Here is a 20,637-nt window from a genome sequence, read left to right on the forward strand (position 1 = left end):
GATCCATATTTTTAATACGGATAAAAAATGGGTTAATCGGCGGATAATACGGATATCCATATTATCCATGACTTCTTGAATATGATCGTTTTTTGGAAAAATTCCTAGTCTCCTAAACTTGAGAAACCCTCAATTTGAGGCTTTACAAATGTAAAAGTTAAACCCGTTAGTTATTCATTGCTTATCCATTTTCTAAGTGGATAATATGGTTCTTATCCATATTTGACCCGTTTTTAAAAAGTTCATTATCTAACCTATTTTTTAATGAATAATATAGGTGGATAAATATTTTCTTTTAACTATTTTGCCATCACTAGTTGTGTCTGGTACATGTGAATATATGGACGAAGGTATTATCCGTAGACAACACCATATATATCATGTAATATCAATAGAAACGCATTTATAAAACAGGAAAAAATAATTCTAGAGTAGATAATTACAAGTTCATCTGTCGGACCAAGATGCTCCTTCATCAACGTATAAATCACCCGGCTGAGCAGTGATAGTTCCCTTTTCGTTTGGTGCATTTGGTATTTGTAATGAACTAGCCATTAAGAAATATTTAATTGGACTATTGTTCCAGCGACACTAACTTACAATAATGTATTTATTTTACCTTATGAAGAAGTGAATGGAGTAGGTAAGTGTAGTTAAATAGGAAAATATAAATTCATTATAAAAATAGAAAACACAATTTTCATGATTGTAAGTATAATAGGTAATCTAAATCAATAAGGATTCTGTTGGGAACACACAAAGGGCACACAATATGTGCTGATATAATCTGTTGATTGAACACGTTCGAAACGCATAAATAATGTGTTGTTTGTTTCTCATCTATATAAATATATAAAGCTGGGAATTGGCCAGCTGATGTGGCATCCCTATATGGCCAACTTTCATATTTATCTTTTTTCTGGTTTTTTCAGATTTTTTTTCTAATTTTAATACAAAAAAATTATTTACTACCTAGAACTAATAACGAAACTGATGAGGCTTATGGATGAGGAGATTTCAGTTATGGAATATACAAAAAAGTGCAATTACTACTTTGTTATGAAGAGAATTCAGTTATGGAATATAAAAAGAGAGAAATGAATTAATTAACTTATAATTGAAGTGCACATTGGTTATATACCCCTTCAGTTGCCTTGCCCGTTCTTATTTATTTATTTACTAATTGTGCTAATAAAGAAAGCAATGAAGAGTTGTATTAGTGGGGATAGAAAAAGAGTGAAGAGTCACAATAAATAGTAACGGCCTTGCTTTTTTGGCTCATATAAGCCCCTCTACTTTGTTGCCTCCAACAATGCGAAGCATATGCAAATTAGGCCATCAAAGGTATTTATCTTTCTTTATTTTATACGTATTTCCCTTTTTCCTTTCTATAATTATTTATAACTTCTTTTAGTGTGCATTTGTTAAAAGAAATAACTATAGAGAGGACTCTCCTCTCCATTATCAAAGTCTCATTTTTTCAATATTTTTTGGGAAGAAAATGGAGCCGAAGAGCTGCCAAGGAGAGTATGTAAAACAATATTTGAACTTCATTAGAGTTTGTGCTCCTGATTGTTGTTAAATATCGACATCACTTTCTATCAATAATGTTTATTAGTCTTATGTGATATTAAAAAAATATATTGCCTCAAATGCCGGGAGTTTGTGCTTCTCAAGCTGAAAGAACAAATATTGACGGGCGCAAATATGATAACCACTAGATAGAAAGTCACGGCCAATTAGAACTTCTCTATAAGTAATCCACATAAGCAATGCAGAAGAAATTCAAAGGTCCATGTGGGAGTAGAAATGGTTAATATTGTATGCAAAAATATGAACTTGTATATGTGAATATTTTTAATGTATTTGTAGCCGATGGTCGATTTTGATATCCGTTTGATATATTTTTTCTGTGGCATGTTATGAATATTTGTGTATGTAAATTCAAACAAAGACTTGAATAGATGATTCTTTTGGGTTTATTACAGTATGATGAATTTACTTGATACTTATTTAGTAGTATTAATTTACCTTTAGCATAGTATGCATTCTAAGTTTGAATCACATATAGCATAAAGTTGAGTCTTAAAGATGATTTTACTTGGCGATATGGGAATTTAACAGAAGATATTTTTCTTTATTTTTTTTTTTTTTTTTTTGTCATGATCGTGATCTGCGTGATAATTTTTCGAAATATTTTATAGAAACTGAATTTTGGGCACTTTATGGACCCTAAAAATTTATTTTATGTATCTTACTGTCTCAGATTTATGAGGGAGTAGGCATTGAAATTAGTAAATAAGATTGTAGAAACTTATCCTTAATCAAACTGGCTCCCGATTTTATCAATAACAATGCAAATGTTGTCTTGCCTCATCAGCCTCTTAAAGGCCTTTGCCAAGAGACAACAGTAGTAATGAGTAATGACCGAAAAGAAGCATATCATGGTTGTATTACAGAGATTTTTGAAGAAGATTTCACGTAATAATTTAAATGCATTATTATGTCAATAAAATGCAATTTTTTTTGTTAATAACCGCGCGAAGCGCGGACCGTTACACTAGTTATTTATATAAGTTGGGTCTATTACTTTGCTTTCATCGTGTGTTTCTACTGTTACTGTTAATACATATTATTTAGAACAATATACTATTACTGTAAAAATAAAAAATATTATTATTATTATATAATAATAATAATAATAATAATAATAATAATAATAATAATAATAATAATATTTCGTATGGCACGTTATCCATTATGGTGTGTAAATGCAGAGCAACTTGCTCAATAATATCTTTCTTCATCCTCGGCCACCAATAATGCTACCTCAAATCCTGGTGCATCTTTGTGGTACTCGGATGAATGGAATACCGCAAACTATAGGCCTCCTCAAGTATCAACTCACGCAAAACCATCCACATTTGGAACACAAATCCGACCCTGCATCCTCAATACCCCATAATCACCAATAGTAACCTCCTTGGAATCACCATGCTGCACCGTGTCCTTCAAGACAAGCAAGTGGGCATCATCATACTAATGCGCCTTGATGCTCTCAAACAAAGAATATCGTGAAACAACGCAAGCAAGAACCCGGCTAGGCTCCATAATATCCAACCTCACAAACCGATTGTCCAAAACCTGAACATCCAATGTTAACGGTCTCTCCCCAATTGTTATATAAGCAAGACTCCCCATGCTCTCAGCCTTCCTACTCAAAGCATCGGCCACTACATTGGCCTTCCCCGGGTGATAATGAATGGTAATATCATACTCCTTTAGTAGCTCTAACCACCTATGTTGCGTCAACTTCAGATCCTTTTGCTTGAATAAGTGTTGTAGACTCCTGTTATCTACGAATACCCTACAAGACACGCCGTAGAGATAGTACCTCCAAATCTTCAATTTGTGAACAATGGATGCTAACTCCAAATCATGTATATGGTAGTTCTTCTCATGAAGATTCAATTGACGCGAAGCATAAGCAATTACTCTTCCCTCCTGCATCAACACACATCCAATGCCAATCCGTGAAGCATCACGATAAACTGTATAAGAAACGGACCCCGAAGGCAAAACTAGAACTGGAGCTGTAGTCAAGGTAGTCTTGAGCTTCTAAAAGCTCTCCTCACACTTCTTAAACCACCTGAATAGGGCATCCTTATAGGTCAATCTAGTGAAAGGTGTAACAATGGGCGAGAAACCCTTCACAAAACAACGATAATACCCGACCAAACTAAGGAAACTCTGGATCTTAGTAGCAGAAGACGGTCTAGGCCAACTCTGAACTGCCTCAATCTTCTTCGGATCTACCTTAATCCCCTTACTGGACACTACGTGCCCCAAAAATGCCACCAAATCAAGCCAAAAATCACACTTGGAGAATTAGCATATAACTTCTTCTCCCTCAAATTCTGGAGTATGATCCTAAGGTACTGCTCGTGATCCTCCTAGCTGTATGAATACACCAATATATCATCAATGAATACTATGACAAAGGAATTAAGATATGGCTGGAACAAAGTGTTCATCAAGTGCATAAAGGCCGCTAGGGCATTGGTCAACCCAAAGGACATTACCAGAATCTCATAGTGACCATATTGTGTCCTAAAAGCCGTCTTCAAAATATCTGAATACTGGATCTTTGGCTGATGATACCCCGGCCTCAAATCAATCTTCGAGAATACTCTAGCACCCTAAAGCTGATCAAATAAGACATCAATGCGGAGGGTATTTGTTCTTAATTGTAACTCTGCTCAACTGCCTGAAGTCAATACACATTCTCATAGTACCATCCTTCTTCTTCACAAATAGAACTGACATACCCCAAGGGGACATGCTAGGCCTCATAAAGCCCTTATCAAGTAGCTCTTGTAACTATTCCTTCAACTCTTTCAACTTTATAGGGGTCATGCGATACGGTGAAATACAGATGGGCTGAGTGCTTGGCACCATATGAATACCAATATCAATGTTCTTGTCGGGTGGCATGCATGGTAGGTCTGCTTGAAACACATCAGGTAAGTCTTTCACTACCAAAACTAACTCAACGGTAGGAGTATCAGCACTAATATACCTCAAGAAGGCGAAGTACACCAAACATCCCTTCTCAACCATCCGTTGAACCTTCAAATGTGAAATCATTCTACTAGGAACATGATCCAGGGAGGCTCTCCACTCTAACCTCGGCACCTCCGGTATTACCAACATCACAATTTTAGCGGGACAATCAAGGATAGCGTGATATGGCAAAAACTAATCCATGCCCAGAATTACATCAAAATCAACCATGCTAAGCAGTAAAAGATCAACTATGGTCTCATAACCCCATAATAGTCACCATACACGATCGATACACACGATTTACAATAATAGAATCACCAACCGGCGTAGATACATGAACATGCATAACTAAATAATCACGAGCCATATCTAAATAACTAGTAATGTATGATGACACATATGAATAAGTGGAATCAGGGTCAAATACACTAAAGCATCCCTGTGGCACACTGAAACAATACATGTGATCACAGCATCGGAAGAAACTACCTCTGGCCTAGCGGAAAAAGCATAGCATCAAGCCTGACCACCACTTGACGGACATCCCCCTCTAGGGTGACCTCAACTCGTACGACCTCCACCCCGAGCTGGCCGAGTAGGTGGTGTAGTAACTGGTGCGGGAGTCATAGCCTGACCTCTCTGCTACACGGGACCTCCAATAAAATAGAGGCAAAACCTCCTCACATGCCCCAACTCCCCACACTGGTAGCAATCTCAACCTAAGGATGACTGTGGGACCTGATTGGACTCCGAGAACTAGAATAACAACTAGAAGAACCCGGTACTACGAACCCTAAATTGATGGAGCACAGTACAAACTCTGTGCTGAGAGTGCATTGAAAGATGACTGAACCAGACGAGTGTTGTATGAACCATGGCTAGCTGATAAACCACGAGGAACCTGACGAGCCATCTGAGCGGGCCTATAAGAATGACCCATGTTGTGATGTGACTGACCTATATATGAGGTCTACCAAAACCACCTGAACCACGAAACCTCTGGCCCTCCCGCTGCTCACACCCAAGCCTGTGAACCTGGTCCAAGCACCTGTTAATATCGACCACCTAGTCAAACCTAGAATCCGTCTAAGCCTTTCAAGCCAAACTGTAACGTAGACCATAGTTGAGGCCATCAATGAACCTCCATATCCTCTCTCTCAGCGGGAACTAGCCATACTGCATGATGATCCAAATCTACAAATCTCATCTTATACTAAGCCACAATCATATCTCCCTGGCACAACTGCTCAAAATCTCTACGCAGCTCTTCTCTGCGAGTCTGGAGAACAAACTTCTCTAAAAAGAGAACTAAGAACTCATGCCACGAAAGTGCTGCTGCGCCAGCTGTTTTGCTTAACTCATAAGCCTTCCACAATTTATAGGTTGTCCCTGCCAACTGAATAGTAGTAAATGCAACTCCACCGGTGTCCAAAATACCCGTTATGCAAAGAATCCGCTGATATCGATCTAGAAAGTTCTGAGCATTGTCTGACTCCTCTCCGCTGAACTATAGTAGTTTAAGCCTCCTAAACCGTTCCAATCTCTTCTGCTCCTCATCAGTCATAGGTGGACCAACCTCAGCCCGAGCAACAACAATTAACTAAACTGGTAACACTCCTAGCATCTGATAACCCTGGGCTCGCTGCTTTGGAGTACGGGCGATAGGAGTCTGGGCACCACCCCCAGCCTGTGAGGTAGCTGGTGCAACTGGAATCGAAACCGCTTGATCCAGGCTCATGCACACATTCAAAATCTGAGCTAATACCTCCTGAAGGCTAGGAATGACAATAGGCACTGTCGGTGCTTGAGCTTGTCCCACCGGCTCAACAGTATCTGGAACCTGCTCCGAGCAACTGGTACCTTCACAAGTGCTACCCTAGTTGTAGTTCAAGCCCCACCTCGGCCTCTACCGCGGCCCCAGCCTCTCGTGGCCCTAACTGGTGGTATTGGTGGCCATTTGCCTGATCCGGTTGCACATGTCCTCACCATATGTGAGAGAATAGAAGAGTCAATGTTCAAACTTCGAAAATAGCAAATCCGCACGACTAGAATATAAGAAAGTGAAATTTTTCTAATAGTTCGGTAGCCTCTCAAAGATAAGTATAGACATCTCTGTACCGACCTGCAAGACTCTACTAAATTTTCTTATGACTCGCGAGACCTAAGCAACCTAGTGCTCTAACACCAACTTGTCACGACTCAACTCCCATCGGAGCCGCGACGACGCCTAACACTACTTTCTAGGCAAGCCATCAGTCACACAATAACAACAATTTTGAATAAACATGATTTAATAAACTCAATAAAAGAAATATTCTGAAATAACTAATGAAAACAACAACAATACTGCTACAAGCATCCCAAAGATCTTGTGTTAACGAGTACATGAGCACTACTAAATATCAAAATACAAACCCAATTCCTCAATATAACTGCCTGGACAATAGAATAGTAACAAAGGAAATAAATGAAAGAGAACTTCATGGTCTATAGACGTAATAACAGCTACCTCGTAGTCTCTCAAGTACTGGTACCAACACAACTCTAGCAATCACCACATCTGGAAGTACATGGATCTGCACACGAAGTGTAGAGTGTAGTATGAGTACATTCAACCCCATAAACTCAATAAGTAATAAACCTAACCTTGGGCTGAAAGCAGTGACGAGCTCAGACGAAACAGTCAGAGACCAATATCAATAACAACGCAGGATATAATGATGACAGTAGCAATAAATAGCTCAAAGGAATTATCATATTTAGCTCATTCACATTATAGAAATATAGACATACTTCCAAGTATAAAAGTTATAGCCCCACACGGATACTAAATATTTTTACCAGCTAGCATGAGGAAAAGTACATCTCTATGCCTACAAGTCTGATATGCATGTCAAGCAAATGATTTCATAGTGATATCCTCAAGTACTCTCACTCTCAGCACTCTGAAGGAACTTGACTCAAATGCCCACTTAATCACACACACACAATCACTTAGAACTATATGGGTGCCTAGTATCAATACCCCTCACCAAAGAACGTGTATATATTATTGTGTCTACACTCACTGCTGGCAAGTCAGGCTCTGGAGAAGCGGATTCTGCCCAAGCACGAATCAAAAGCCAATATGGCCTATTGCAGCGTGGAACCTGATCCAAATAACACTCTCAACACAGCTCTAAGTCTTTCCTCAAACATCAACCTCTCAAGTCTCAAGGGCTCACAATCTCATATCACTCAGCGCAAATAGTATCACATATAGAAATCAACAATATCATGATATAACAATGAATAAAGTATAGGGACTGAGATAGGATATGCAAATGAAGAATCATGACTGGGTGTATAACTACAGCTAAGACATATAGCTCAAAACAACAGAAATAGCTCCATTACGTCTCAACCAATTAATCACATAGCCTAAACATGATTTATAACATGAACCATAGTTCAGATAATCAACAAAGTAGGTAAAAACGTGGATATAAAAAGGTGTGATAGCAAAGTAAGGCCAGAAATAGTCTAAAGTCTACCCGTATCATAAATACTCCGGTGCACGCACACACGCCCGTTACTTAGCATGTGTGTCACCCCAACACATCACAAATAACATAGTTCCCAGGGATAATTACCCTCACATACAAGTTTAGAAATGCTACTTACCTCAAAATGTGCAAATTAATACTCCAAAAAGCCCTTCCCACTCGAATCGGCCTCCGAACGACTCAAATATAGTCACAAACAACTTAATATCATCAAATAATGCCTTAGGAAACCACTTCAAACAATAAAGATTCGATCTTTATCAAAATCAAAAAGTCAACCCGTGGCCCACACCTTAGAACCTGGTCAAACTCACAAATTACAAACACCCATTATATTACGAGTTCAACTATACCAATTTCATCCAATTCCGACCTCAAATTGACCTTTAAATCCTCAATTTTCACTTTTGGAAGGTTTTTACTAAAATACCCTATTTCTTCAATTTAATTCACTAATTAAATGCTAAAACAAATATGGAATCATGAATAATGAACAATCCGAGTCAAAAGTACTTACCCCATTCCAAATTATGAAAATCCCCTCCATAATCGCCCAAAATCGAGCTCTCTAACTTAAAATGTGATATAATAACCAAACCCACGAAATAGAGATGTTAAATAGACTACCCAGGTGTATACATCGTTATCGCGGAAAAAGCTTCGCGAACCGCGAAGAACAAAATGCCCAGTTACCAAAAACGTCTATGCAAACGTGACATGACAGTCACAAACGTGATGACCAAATGCCCAATAGCTACGCGGTTGTAAAGAGGGCTAGTAGTATATTATCAGAAGATAAGTGTTGTATTTAACCAATTCATGTTCAGAGGTGCCTGATTAAATGATCTAAGCATTAATAGGTGGAAAAGAGAGACATATGCATTAGTTTCATTAATTCTACTAAGGGTTCAACATTTTAGGATCCTTAATTAGGTTCAGAGTACTTCAACAGACATTTTAGTAATCCTCAGAATAGTCTAAGGCAAACATATACATGGCTGAGACCTTACTTCACTAAACACCTGTACTAACAGACTTGTTCAGGCTTCCCAAAGATAACAACCAGCAGAGATATCAATGTAAGTAGAAAGGTCAGTTCTAGTCTAGTTCAAAGCTAATAGCATGATATCTAGTTGCAGTCTATCGGGTTTTCAAATAATTCCAAATTCCTGATTAAGTTCCTTATAGATAAAAATATCAACCAGATATGAGACAATGGGTAGGGATGTTCATTCTTAATGGGTGAGAACATGGCAAACATTTCTTAATGAGTTTACTTAAACATGTGAGTGACCTTACTATCCAGGTTACCAGTAGGCTTTCCACTTTTTCGATCCTATGTTCAGCATTATTCACTCAAGTTGCTGAGTTATTAAGGCGGACATGATTCAATCTATCAAGAGAAGTTTTCAGCAATGAACATAGTAATTTAAACATGAAACTTTCTCAACTAAAGAACATGTAAGGATTCATGGGCATTACTTAACTAGCAGAAGTATGATGAACATAGGCACAAGCATAGAGGTCAATAGGAGTGTCACGCGCCCAAACCTGGGGAGGCGTGGCTGGCACTCGATGCCGTGCTGGCCCGAGCGAACCACTCTGCAACTCTTGTTTTTTCTTTGTAACTATCATGGGCCACCATGGCCACAACTCGTAATGTATAACTATAAGTGGGCCATAACTTTGTATTAATGAAACATCGTTCTTAAAATATGAATACATTGGACCGTCAAGACCTCTGACATATTGTACAAAAGGAACCTCTATCTACAAAGCCTCTAAGATTATTTGACATAAATGGGACAGGGTACCGGCCTACCCATAAATCTGTAGCAAAACTCTGACACGATGACTCATAGACTCGGCTGCACTCCGAATGAGGTGGAGTCTTATCGAGCCTTCGCTGAATGCCAATCTCGTCTACTATGAGGGCTCATCAAACTGATTATCTATACCTGCAAGCATGAATGCAGCGTCCCCAACAAAAGGACGTTAGTACGAATATTGTACTGAGTATGTAAGGTAGAACTAAAACATAACAATAAGTCAACCTTAATTAAAGACATATAAGAATTAACCTGAATCTCTGAAGTGCCACCGTATATGCATACTTATTATATTTACATACATAGTGCTTCTCTTTGAGACTATTTCTATTATCCATTTCGTATGATGCATGACTGCCCAACTGATCAGTGGTAACTGCCCGACCGTCCGTAGCGCGGTGGTAAATGCATGACTGCCCGACCGGCCGTACCTCGGTGGTAAATATGTAACTGTCCAACCGGCCATAACTCGATGGTAAATGCATGACTACCCGACCGACCGTAGTGCGGTGATAAATGAATATGCATGGCTACCCAACCGGTGATAAATAATGATACATAACTGCCCAACCGGTAGTAACTGCCTGACCGGCCGTAGCACGGTGGAAATGCATGAAGATGCATGTACATGCATCACTATATTATAAACATTAACATCTTTATCAAATACCTCAATAGAGAACTAGATACTTATTTAGACATGCTTGAATATCACTTTACGGGAATGAATAACATAGACATCCTTAACTGCTAAGAGTAGAACCACTTATGGAATATCATTACGTTTACGTATCGTTTCTTGGATCATGCCAAAAAGGAAAGAAGGATTAGCCTTAACATACTTGAACCGTATTATTGCTCGAACCGTATTTTATCCTAAATCGACAACCTTCAACTAAACTTATTTTCTTTGATTCGTTTACCCTTTATCCTTCATGGAACTTACTTATCACTTGTTATAAATATCATAAGCACTTATAACCTCAAAGATAGTCTTGTCCTCATTCTAAAGTACTACTATTACAATATAAAAATAATAAATCGTGGTACCATATAAAATCAACACATACACTATTATTTCGCTAAAATATCCATGTAAATATATATATATATATATATATATATATATATATATATATATATATATATATATATATATATATATATATATTCTCAACTTTTAATTTTGCTAATCTCGTATAAAGAGTACAAATTTTCGTACGCTTAATTCTAAAAATGGTAAAAGCATAACCTTCTTTTGTGAGAAAATAACTTCTATTTTTTTATAAAGAAAATCTTATTTATAAACTTTCTCGTATTATGTGTATAATTTACCATATCCAAAAATTATAATAATGGTAACTATCTAAAATTATACTTATAAAACTTTTACTAAAATACTCCGCTTAAAAAAAAATACCACACTAACATAATATCTAACGGTATCAAGGTTATAAACTTACAGGGTCTCATAATAATAATGTCTTAAACCCTCTATAACCTCTTAATAGACATAATCCCTTCGAACTCATGTGTATTTACTACGGCACATCCTAATGCTACGGTACGGGATGTAACAAGGAGTCATTCAACCAACATACAATAAGATTTCAGATAGCCACTACTAAAAGAGTTCATAGTCATAAAACAACAAAGGGACATGACAGATCTGGACATAGCAAGTGAGCAGGTTGTGCGATGGCTATGCTGACAAGTCTTTCACAAGAGTTTAAACTACAATGATAGACTTGCATGAACCCTTAGGTGTATATAACAGGCATGGTTTAAACCAACAAAATATTCAATTAAGATCATCAAGGCAAACAAGTCAAATGTAAGACATGTTCTGTGATGAGAATCATTTTTATTGAACCAAAACAGTGTGGTATAAGATCAAAAATATGAGGATCAATATGGCTAATGCAACAGATGTGAAATCTTAACAGGTCATTAAGAGAGGCTTAAGAGCATAACTGAATCGAGTTAGCTAAACATAGTAGTATAGCTAAAATTTAACTAATAGAGATAAATCACACATAACATCAACTTAAGACTTAGTTCAACTAATCATAAAAAAGTTCAACAGGATTTGTTCAGAAGAGTATCAACATCACAGAAGCATTTTATCTAGGTAACTTATGGGAGATAAAAATCATTAACAACATAGATCAGATAGCAGTATCAGGACAACATAATTTATCAGGAAATTATCAACTCAATAGTGGAAATGGCATATAACAAACAGAATATAACAAGTATAGTCATGTACAACTTATGTATATCATAAGCGAAAGGTGATTAACAGAAAAAAATCACAAAAAATTACACAATTACAAGATAGAGACAGGGTCAGTATACACTGACCTTCTACAGAGCAACAAACTAAGCAAGAGTCGATTGTTAGCAGTTTAGGAGTCCAAACAATCCACTCACAGAGATCGAACTCGAGCAGAAATGAAAAGAGGAAAAGAGAAATTAGGGAGAAACTACTGAAACTTAATACTTAGCAGAAAAACATAAACTTTTTTCTTATTTCAGTGTATTTGCCGATGACATTAAGTGTGTTGGTGTCTATTAGGTAGAAACATTGAATGCCCTATTTATAGTGGCATTCAAGCCACTTAGGATTTCGATGAGTTGGAACAGACAATGGAGAGTGACGATAGGGTGGATAATGATAGTAAGCAGGTAAAATTAGAAGGAAAAGGGGAAAATAGTGTAGGATTTACCTAGTCACGAGGAGGTCGACCGTTGAAGCCTTTGGTCCATATGTCAAGCCCTAATGCCCAAAGGTTACTACATTTGACCTCGGGGCAATGAATAATATTAGCGAAGCTGAAGATGATAGTCGTGCATGCTCTGATTCGACGGAACAGAGGAAGGACAGATGAAATACCAGGTTTCACCTTTAGGTCTAGGGCTTCTGGGTTAGAGATTCAAATTAGGGTAACGAAAGGGGAAAGTTCCAGGCGGGATTCACAGTTAGCAGGGACAGAAGGATGATTTGAGGTCGGATTTGTAATCTGCATAAATTTATGTAAGGTTTTAGGACTGATGGGGCTGATGGGGATGAGAGAAATGAGAGAAGAAAAGGGAATTAGGACAGTCGTTGCTGGAAAGTGATTAGGGTTTAGGGGGTCCTCTTTGGGTTAAAAGTGGGAGACGAGACCTGGGCCGTTGTATTGTTTGATCAATGACCCTGATAATTCGAGGCATAAGGATTTAATAAAATGTTTTGATTACAAAAGGAGACGGCCGTTGGATCCCTATAATTCAACGGTGGAGTTAAGGTCTCAACAAAATTAAAGAAAGGAGAAAATAGAGATTAAACACGGACCGTTGATGAATTGAATCAACGGTCCGGATCTATTTGTGTTTTCTCTATGAGTGAGGAAGACGGGTTACTTGGCACCTTTTAATTGGCTTACAGAGGAAGCCATATATCGCCATCTTGTATAGAGAGGGTTGGTTCCGGACCGGGTCAGGCTATATTGGGTTTGTATTTTGGGCTAAATCAGCTGAAATAAAATTTAATCCATAATCATATTGAGTTTAGTTAATTAGTTGCAATTGTATCCTTTGATCTTTTAACTCCTTTAAAGATTAACTTAATTAAACTTAATTAATTATAATTAAATGTGATAGAATATAATCATTAAATATATTATAAATTACTGTAACTGATTATTTATCTGTTAAAACACTTTATTTATTAAATTATGTGGCTAAATTCGAATTAAAGTAATGAAGCGATATAATTAAAAACAAAAGGTTAATTTATTAAATTAATTGTAAGACTTGTTTATTAAAATATAAAGATCATTTAAATAATTCTAAAATAGTAGGAGTAATATAATTCATAAATATTTAATACTAAATTATTAATTCAACATTGTTAATTACTATTTCCTATTATATTTTAATAAAAATAGGTATTATTGATTATAAAATATTTTACCATATTTATTGAAAATTATTAAGCATAAATAATTTAATTTTAAAATGGATGGTCAAATTGGTCATCATAAGTACACAGTCTATTGTGATGCTTCGAGGGTTGGTCTTGGACATGTATTGGGGAAGGACGGTAAGGTGATTGCCAATGTGTCGCACCAACTGAAGCCCCACGATAAAAACTATCTGGTGCATGATTTGGAGTTATCTGCAATTGTACACATGCTCAAAACACAAAACAAAAATCCATACTCTGAGAAAACCTCACTGTTGCGGCGCATGGGGCGCCTCGGCTGTGCAAATTCCTATTGCCTATCAGAACCAACTCTCTAGATTTCTTCGCTAATGCCCCGCATGGCGCGTCGCCCCATGCGGCGCGCCTGTGCAAATTTTACAAAGTAATTTTTCTATTTCGGCTAGGAGAAGGTAATTTCGTCTAGGCCCGACCCTACTTGGCATAAATACATCGAAAAATATTATTGCCTAAACTTTTGACATACTTTAGACCTAAGGAAGGTAAGGAGGAGTTGGAGGAGCAAAAGCACAAGGATTTCATCATTCCTTCCTCACTCAAGACCCGAGTTTGGATTGAATTTTTGTTTTCCTATACTTTAATTTTATTTGTGATGAATTTATCCATATCTATTGAGTAGTTATCTTTAGGGTTTGATAGATTTGATGTATTGATATTTTTTTGTAGATTATAACTCTAGTTTTATGTATTGAAGCATTTTGGATGATTTAACTGTTGCATCTATATTCACCTGTTCATATAATCGAGAGAGGCATAACTTGTGATATTTTTGCATTATGTTGTCGGTTGAGTTCATTAATTCTTCTTAGTAATCGAAAGAGGCTAGTTGAATTATTGATTAAACCTAGTTAGGAGAATAATCAAAAGAGGTTTTTCAAAAGACCAATCCACTATGCATTCTTGCATATCTTCACGTGCTTAAATTGTTTCATCTTGTGAGGTTAAAACTTAATTGAGAGAAGAGTTTTTGTTGATTGTTTGAACTAATAATTGAGTGAATTCGAGAGACTCACTTGAACATTAGAAGTGAATTATCTAGAGTTAGATCCCAAACAATTATCTTGCACCTATCCTATCAAAACCCTATATTCTCCCACTGATAACTTTCTTTGCTTATCTTTGTTTCGATTGTCATTAGTCAATAGCTCTAGATTCTTAGTTAATTTTAGTTATTAATCATATAAATCTTGATTGTTGATTCTCCTGGATAGCAATCAATAGTGTTTGAAATAGTTTATATTGCTAATTCAGGAATTTTTCTTTTTTATTTTGTTTTATTTTTCCATTTTTAAGTTTGGTATTCATTGATTGTGCGCATGTTACAGGTGTAGATTGGTGCAGGACTCGAGCTTTTTCGAAAGAAGTGCTACCATACGAACCTGAGATAGAAAAACAACTTCGACAGCTGAGGAAGGAAAGAAATCTCACTAAGACGTTACAAATAATTAGGCAATCCTTACCCAAAGAACTTATGGCTGGAAATAATGAGGATAATGTAGATTTGGTTGCGAGAGAAGAAACCCAATGAAGAGTACAAGTTGCATGGGATGTTGAAGAAGCAGTTATTAGAGATGCACAAATTATCTACGAAGAAGAGAGGGGTCGTAGATTTGCTCAAAATCAACCCTTGGGTGCAGACCAATTCGGAAATATAACTCCCATGCCTGGGAGACCACTTGGCGATTATGCTAGACCGGTTTACAATCAAGGATTGTTAAGTGTGAGACCACCTCCAAATGCAGCAAACAATTTGGAGTTAAAACAAGGGTTGCTTCAAACCCTTAAGAATTGTTGTGTCTTCAGAGGGAAGCCAAAAAACGATCCAAACACACATCTATTGGACTTCGAGGAGATTATGAACACCTTTCAATACAATGGTATGTCACAAGATATGGTGTATTTAAGGGTATTCCCCTTTCCTCTGAAATATGATATAAAGCAATGACTTCAAAGCTTGCCCATAAGTTCGATTAGAACATGGGAGGAGATGACCAATAAATTCCTTGCTAAATATTTCTCCTCAACTAAAACGGGCAAGTTTAGAAGAGAAATCCATAACTTCTTCCAGAAAGATACTAAAACGGTTTTTGAAGCATGGGAGAGGTTTAAGGAGATTGTTCTAAAGTGTCAACATAGCGGAATTGAACTCTGGATGCAACTTCGGGACTTTTGGGATGGATTGATACCGGCCTCACCTAGAACATTGAGCAATGTAGCTGGAGGCCCATTGATGAACATGACTCCAGAGGATATAGTTACAATTCTTGATGAGTTATCTGAAGATTTAAATCAATGGCCCTCTGAGAGTGCGGAAAGAAGAAGATCAACTGGTGTTCACCAGGTTGATACTAACACATCTGTGCAGGGAACTTGATACTATTTCCAAAGAGATAAGGAAGCTGACCTTAGCCTCGATACAAAGTGAGCCTCACACAGCTTATGATATATGTGGAAGAGGACACCCTACTCATGAGTGTCAAGCCTCAACTAAGGAAGTAAATGTTGTGGGAAACTACAATTTCAATGCAATGGGTAATAGGCACCCTAGTTTTTCATGGAGTTCACCTGGAGGTACTGTGAATGCTTGGCAGCAAAATAACTCTAGACCGCAGGGACAAGGAGCTCCAGCATACAACAACCCATTCAACCTGGTCTAGAGTATCTAATGAAGGCTTTCATTATCAAGACAGATGAGAGGCTGGACGTTCATGGAGCAGCTATCAAAGAATTGGGCACTAGTTTGTGAAACCTAGAGAGACAAGTAGGACAAATTACAACAATATTATCTGAGAGGGTTCCAGGCACTCTCCCTGCTGACACTGAAAAGAATCCCAAAGAAACAGTGAATGTTGTAACTCTGAGAAGTGGGCAAGTGTTGAAAGATCCCACCCTGAACTAAAAATTTGTGATACTTGAAAAAGAAAGTGGGGAGCAGCTGAAAAATGATGAGGAAAAAAAGAAGAAAGGCCCGATGAAAACTGAGAAGAAGAAGAAGAAGAAGAAGAAGAAGAAGAAGAAGGAAGAAAAAGCAAAAAGGGAGGAACATGAGGAGAGCAAACATATACCTAATTTAACTTCCCCTCAAAAGATATATAGAGAAACATTAGACAAGCAATTTGAGAAATTTCTGGATATGCTGAAACAGGTTCATGTAAACTTTTCATTCACATAAGTGCTCTCACAAATGCCTTCTTATGCCAGATTCTTGAGGGAGATCTTTACGAAGAAGAGGAAAATAGAGGAGACTACAGTGGTGAAGCTCATGGAGCATTGCAGCATGATATTGCAAAATAAACTGCGACAAAAGTGTGGAGATCGAGGGAGTTTTACTATACCTTGCTCTGTAGGAATGATTCATTTTAATAAATCATTATGTGATTCTGGTGCCTCAATTAATCTAATGCCTCTATCTATTTATAGAAAACTGGAGAAGGAGATTGGAGAGATAAGGTTAGTGCCAATATCTTTGCAGCTGGTGGACCAGACAACTTTAATACCCGAGGGGGATAGTGGAAGATGTATTAGTTCGGGTGGATAAGTTTGTATTTCCTGTAGACTTTATAGTGATGAATATGGAGGAGAACAAGGAGATCCCCCTAATCCTAGGAAGACCATTCCTTGCAATGGGTAGAGCAATATTGGATATACATAAGAGAAACCTCATGCTTAGAGTGGGTGAGGAGACGGTGACTTTTGATATGAATGTAGAAAATGGGGCACAAAAAGAAAAACCAACTGCGAGTATTGAATGGAAAGTGAAGGGCTCAAAAGCGAAGGCTGCAGTGAGCGAGAAAGATAAGTGTGGGGTGTACCCCAAAAAGGCTGAGAAGAAGTTGTCGGTATGGATGTGCGCATTAGACCGAAAGAGGGGAATAGATCTCGACTTCGACTCAGACCCCGACTAGACGTTCAGGAAAGTTTTCTTTACCTTATGCTTTTTAATTGTGTGTCATGGGGACATGCCACAACTTAAAGTGTGGGGTGGGGGATATTATGTATGTATGTATGTATATTAGTTTTCTGTTTGGTAGTTGTACTAGTTAGAGATAGAGAATAATTGAAAAACAAAACCATAAAAATTGAAATAATTTTAATTTTTCACGACGATGGATATCATTTGACGGGTTTCTTGAGGGATTAAAGTCGAAAGAAAAAGATAAAATCATTTTCTTTTGTTAGGTAGTGTAATAATTCCCCCTTAGTTTTTCTTTGTATCGCGGTTCTTTTTCAAGGGTTTTGTTTGAACCGGGTGTAGTTAGTTTTTATTTTTTTCTACTGTAGGAAACTTTGTGCTGTGATTTGAATTGAAGGCAATATCTCTTGACTTTATTATACCTTGAGAATAGTGAGTGCTTTAGTTGTGATGCTTAGGCTCTGTTTTTGACTCTTGTGTAAGTACCTTAAATTGTATGATCTTAACTTTGATTAACTGCTTTGACTATAGTGTCTTGATGAGTCCGATCCTGAGTGAGTTACGTGCCATGTGTGTGTGAGGTTTTAGGTATTCTGTGCATTGCAGTCGATATCTAAAACTTGCCTCGTGTGTTTGCAAAGCAAAATAGTAGTTTTATATAGTCTTGGAAGTGATATAGGTGTTTCTTTGTTGAGCCAGATATATATTTTAACCACCTAATTGTTATGTATATTAGATAATCTCGTTGAGTCTGTAATCATGTTTCCTTGGCAACCACATTACAAGCTTTACCCTTTTGTTTTAATTGACCGTTTATTTGAACCTTGTACCTCTTACGAGCACTTGAATTTGTTATGAACTTTGTAAAAGTTAAAGTGTGGGGTGTTGGTTTGGCTTTTGAGTGGAACTATTGAAATAGGAGGAAGGTGCATTCCTTTAAACAAGTAAGAGCCACTTGAATTGAAAAATATTCTTTGATAGCAGTAACTCTTGATGTATGTATGCTTAAAGAAGTAGGAGTTGATGTATATTGATGTGAAGGTGGAGTTATGGTTTAATATAAGTGTGGGGTTTTGAACGAGTAATTATGTATTAAAGTGCTTAGGGAGGTATAGTCACTCTTATATCTAAATGTATCCTACCCGTACTGCAACCTATATTACAACCAATTAAAGTCCTACATAATCCTTGACTGAATTTGCTCAATTAGTAGAGTAGTGCACTACGGGCAAGCCTATGGTACGCTGTTTTTGGCATATGAATGTTGTTTCTGAGAATGAGTGAATTCTTTCTATCTTGAGTTCCTAATTATTCTTAAATTTTATTGTGTGTGGAACTACTCTCTACGGTTGTGTGAGGGAACTTGATTCACGAAGGAAAGGTAATGTCGTTGACCTCTATATTAGAGTAAGTGAGCGGGTTGTGAAAATTGCATGGTGCTTTTGAGTCAAATCTTGAGGCGAGGATGTTACGTTAGAGTGCTAAATCTGTTTTAATTATTCTCGGTGTGACAAGTTAGGAGAGTTGTTTAAAAAGGTCGTGTCAATATGAAGTGTAGTTTGATTGCTCGAGGACGAGCAATGGTTTAAGTGTGGGGTGTTGATGGTAGGCTATAATCTCATATTTTATTCGCTTATTGCACTCTAATTTACTGTACTTTATTTGTGTTTGAGCTTTAATTGATAGTGTTTTGCACTTTTTGTGTGTTTTATGCCTTGTAGGAGTCATTCCGAGCTATGTAGATATCATAGAATGAATTTGAGTGATTTGGAGCTTTGAAGTCTGAGTAAAATCTCAGGGGATTAAGCCAGAAATGTGTTCGGGGGTCGAGGACCATGTTTGGATGTCAAAACGCAAGAAAAATCCGTACTCTGAGAAAACCTCACTGTTGCGGTGCGTGGGGCGCCGCGGCTGTGCAAATTCTTGTTTCATATCAGAACCAACTCTCTAGATTTCCCCACTAATGCCCCGCATGGCACGTTGCCCCATGCGGCGCGCTTGTGCAATTTTTACAGAGTAAGTTTCCTATTTCGGCTAGGAGAAGGTGATTTCATCTGGGCCCGACCCTACTTTGTATAAATACACAGGAAAACTTTATTTCCTGAATGTTTGACATACTTTAGACCTAAGGAAGATAAGGAAGAGTTGGAGGAGCAAAAGCACAAGGATTTCATCATTCCTTCTCAAGACCCGAGTTTAGATTGAATTTATGTTTTCCTATAATTTAATTTTATATGGGATGAATTTCTCCATATCTATGGAGTAGTTCTCTTTAGGGTTTGATAGATTTGGTGTATTGATATTTGTTTGTGGATTATAACTCAAGTTTCATGTATTGAAGCGTTTTTGGATGATTTAACTGTTGCATCTATATTCATTTGTTCATGTAATCGAGAGAGGAATAACTTGTGATATCTTTGCATTATATTGTTGGTTGAGTTCATTAATTCTTCTTAGTAATCGTAAGAGGCTAGTTGAATTATTGATGAAACATAGTTAGGAGAATAATCGAAAGAGGTTTACCTAAAGACCAATCCACTACGCATTCTTGCATATCTTCACGTGCTTAAATTGGTTCATCTTGTGAGGTTAAAACTTAATCGAGAGAGGAGTTTTTTCTAAACGTTTGAACTAATAATTGAATGAATTCGAGAGACTCGCTTGAACATTAGAAGTGAATTTTCTAGAGTTAGATCTCAAACAATTATCTTGCACCTATCTTATCAAACCCCTATATTCTCCCACTAATAACTTGCTTTGCTTATCTTTGTTTCGATTGTCATTAGTCAATAGCTC

The 20,637-nt window shown here is 37.2% G+C and overlaps 1 non-coding gene across 1 annotated transcript; it reads right to left on the minus strand.

Moving 5' to 3' along the window:
* Positions 1–15,963: 15,963 nt before the first annotated feature.
* Positions 15,964–16,070, minus strand: LOC117278281 (small nucleolar RNA R71). Its single transcript, XR_004508635.1, has one exon. It is a non-coding gene; the product is annotated as a small nucleolar RNA R71 (small nucleolar RNA).
* Between the last annotated feature and the right edge of the window lie 4,567 nt (positions 16,071–20,637).

Source organism: Nicotiana tomentosiformis, chromosome 7, assembly GCF_000390325.3.
Source record: "Nicotiana tomentosiformis chromosome 7, ASM39032v3, whole genome shotgun sequence".
NCBI lineage: Eukaryota > Viridiplantae > Streptophyta > Magnoliopsida > Solanales > Solanaceae > Nicotiana > Nicotiana tomentosiformis.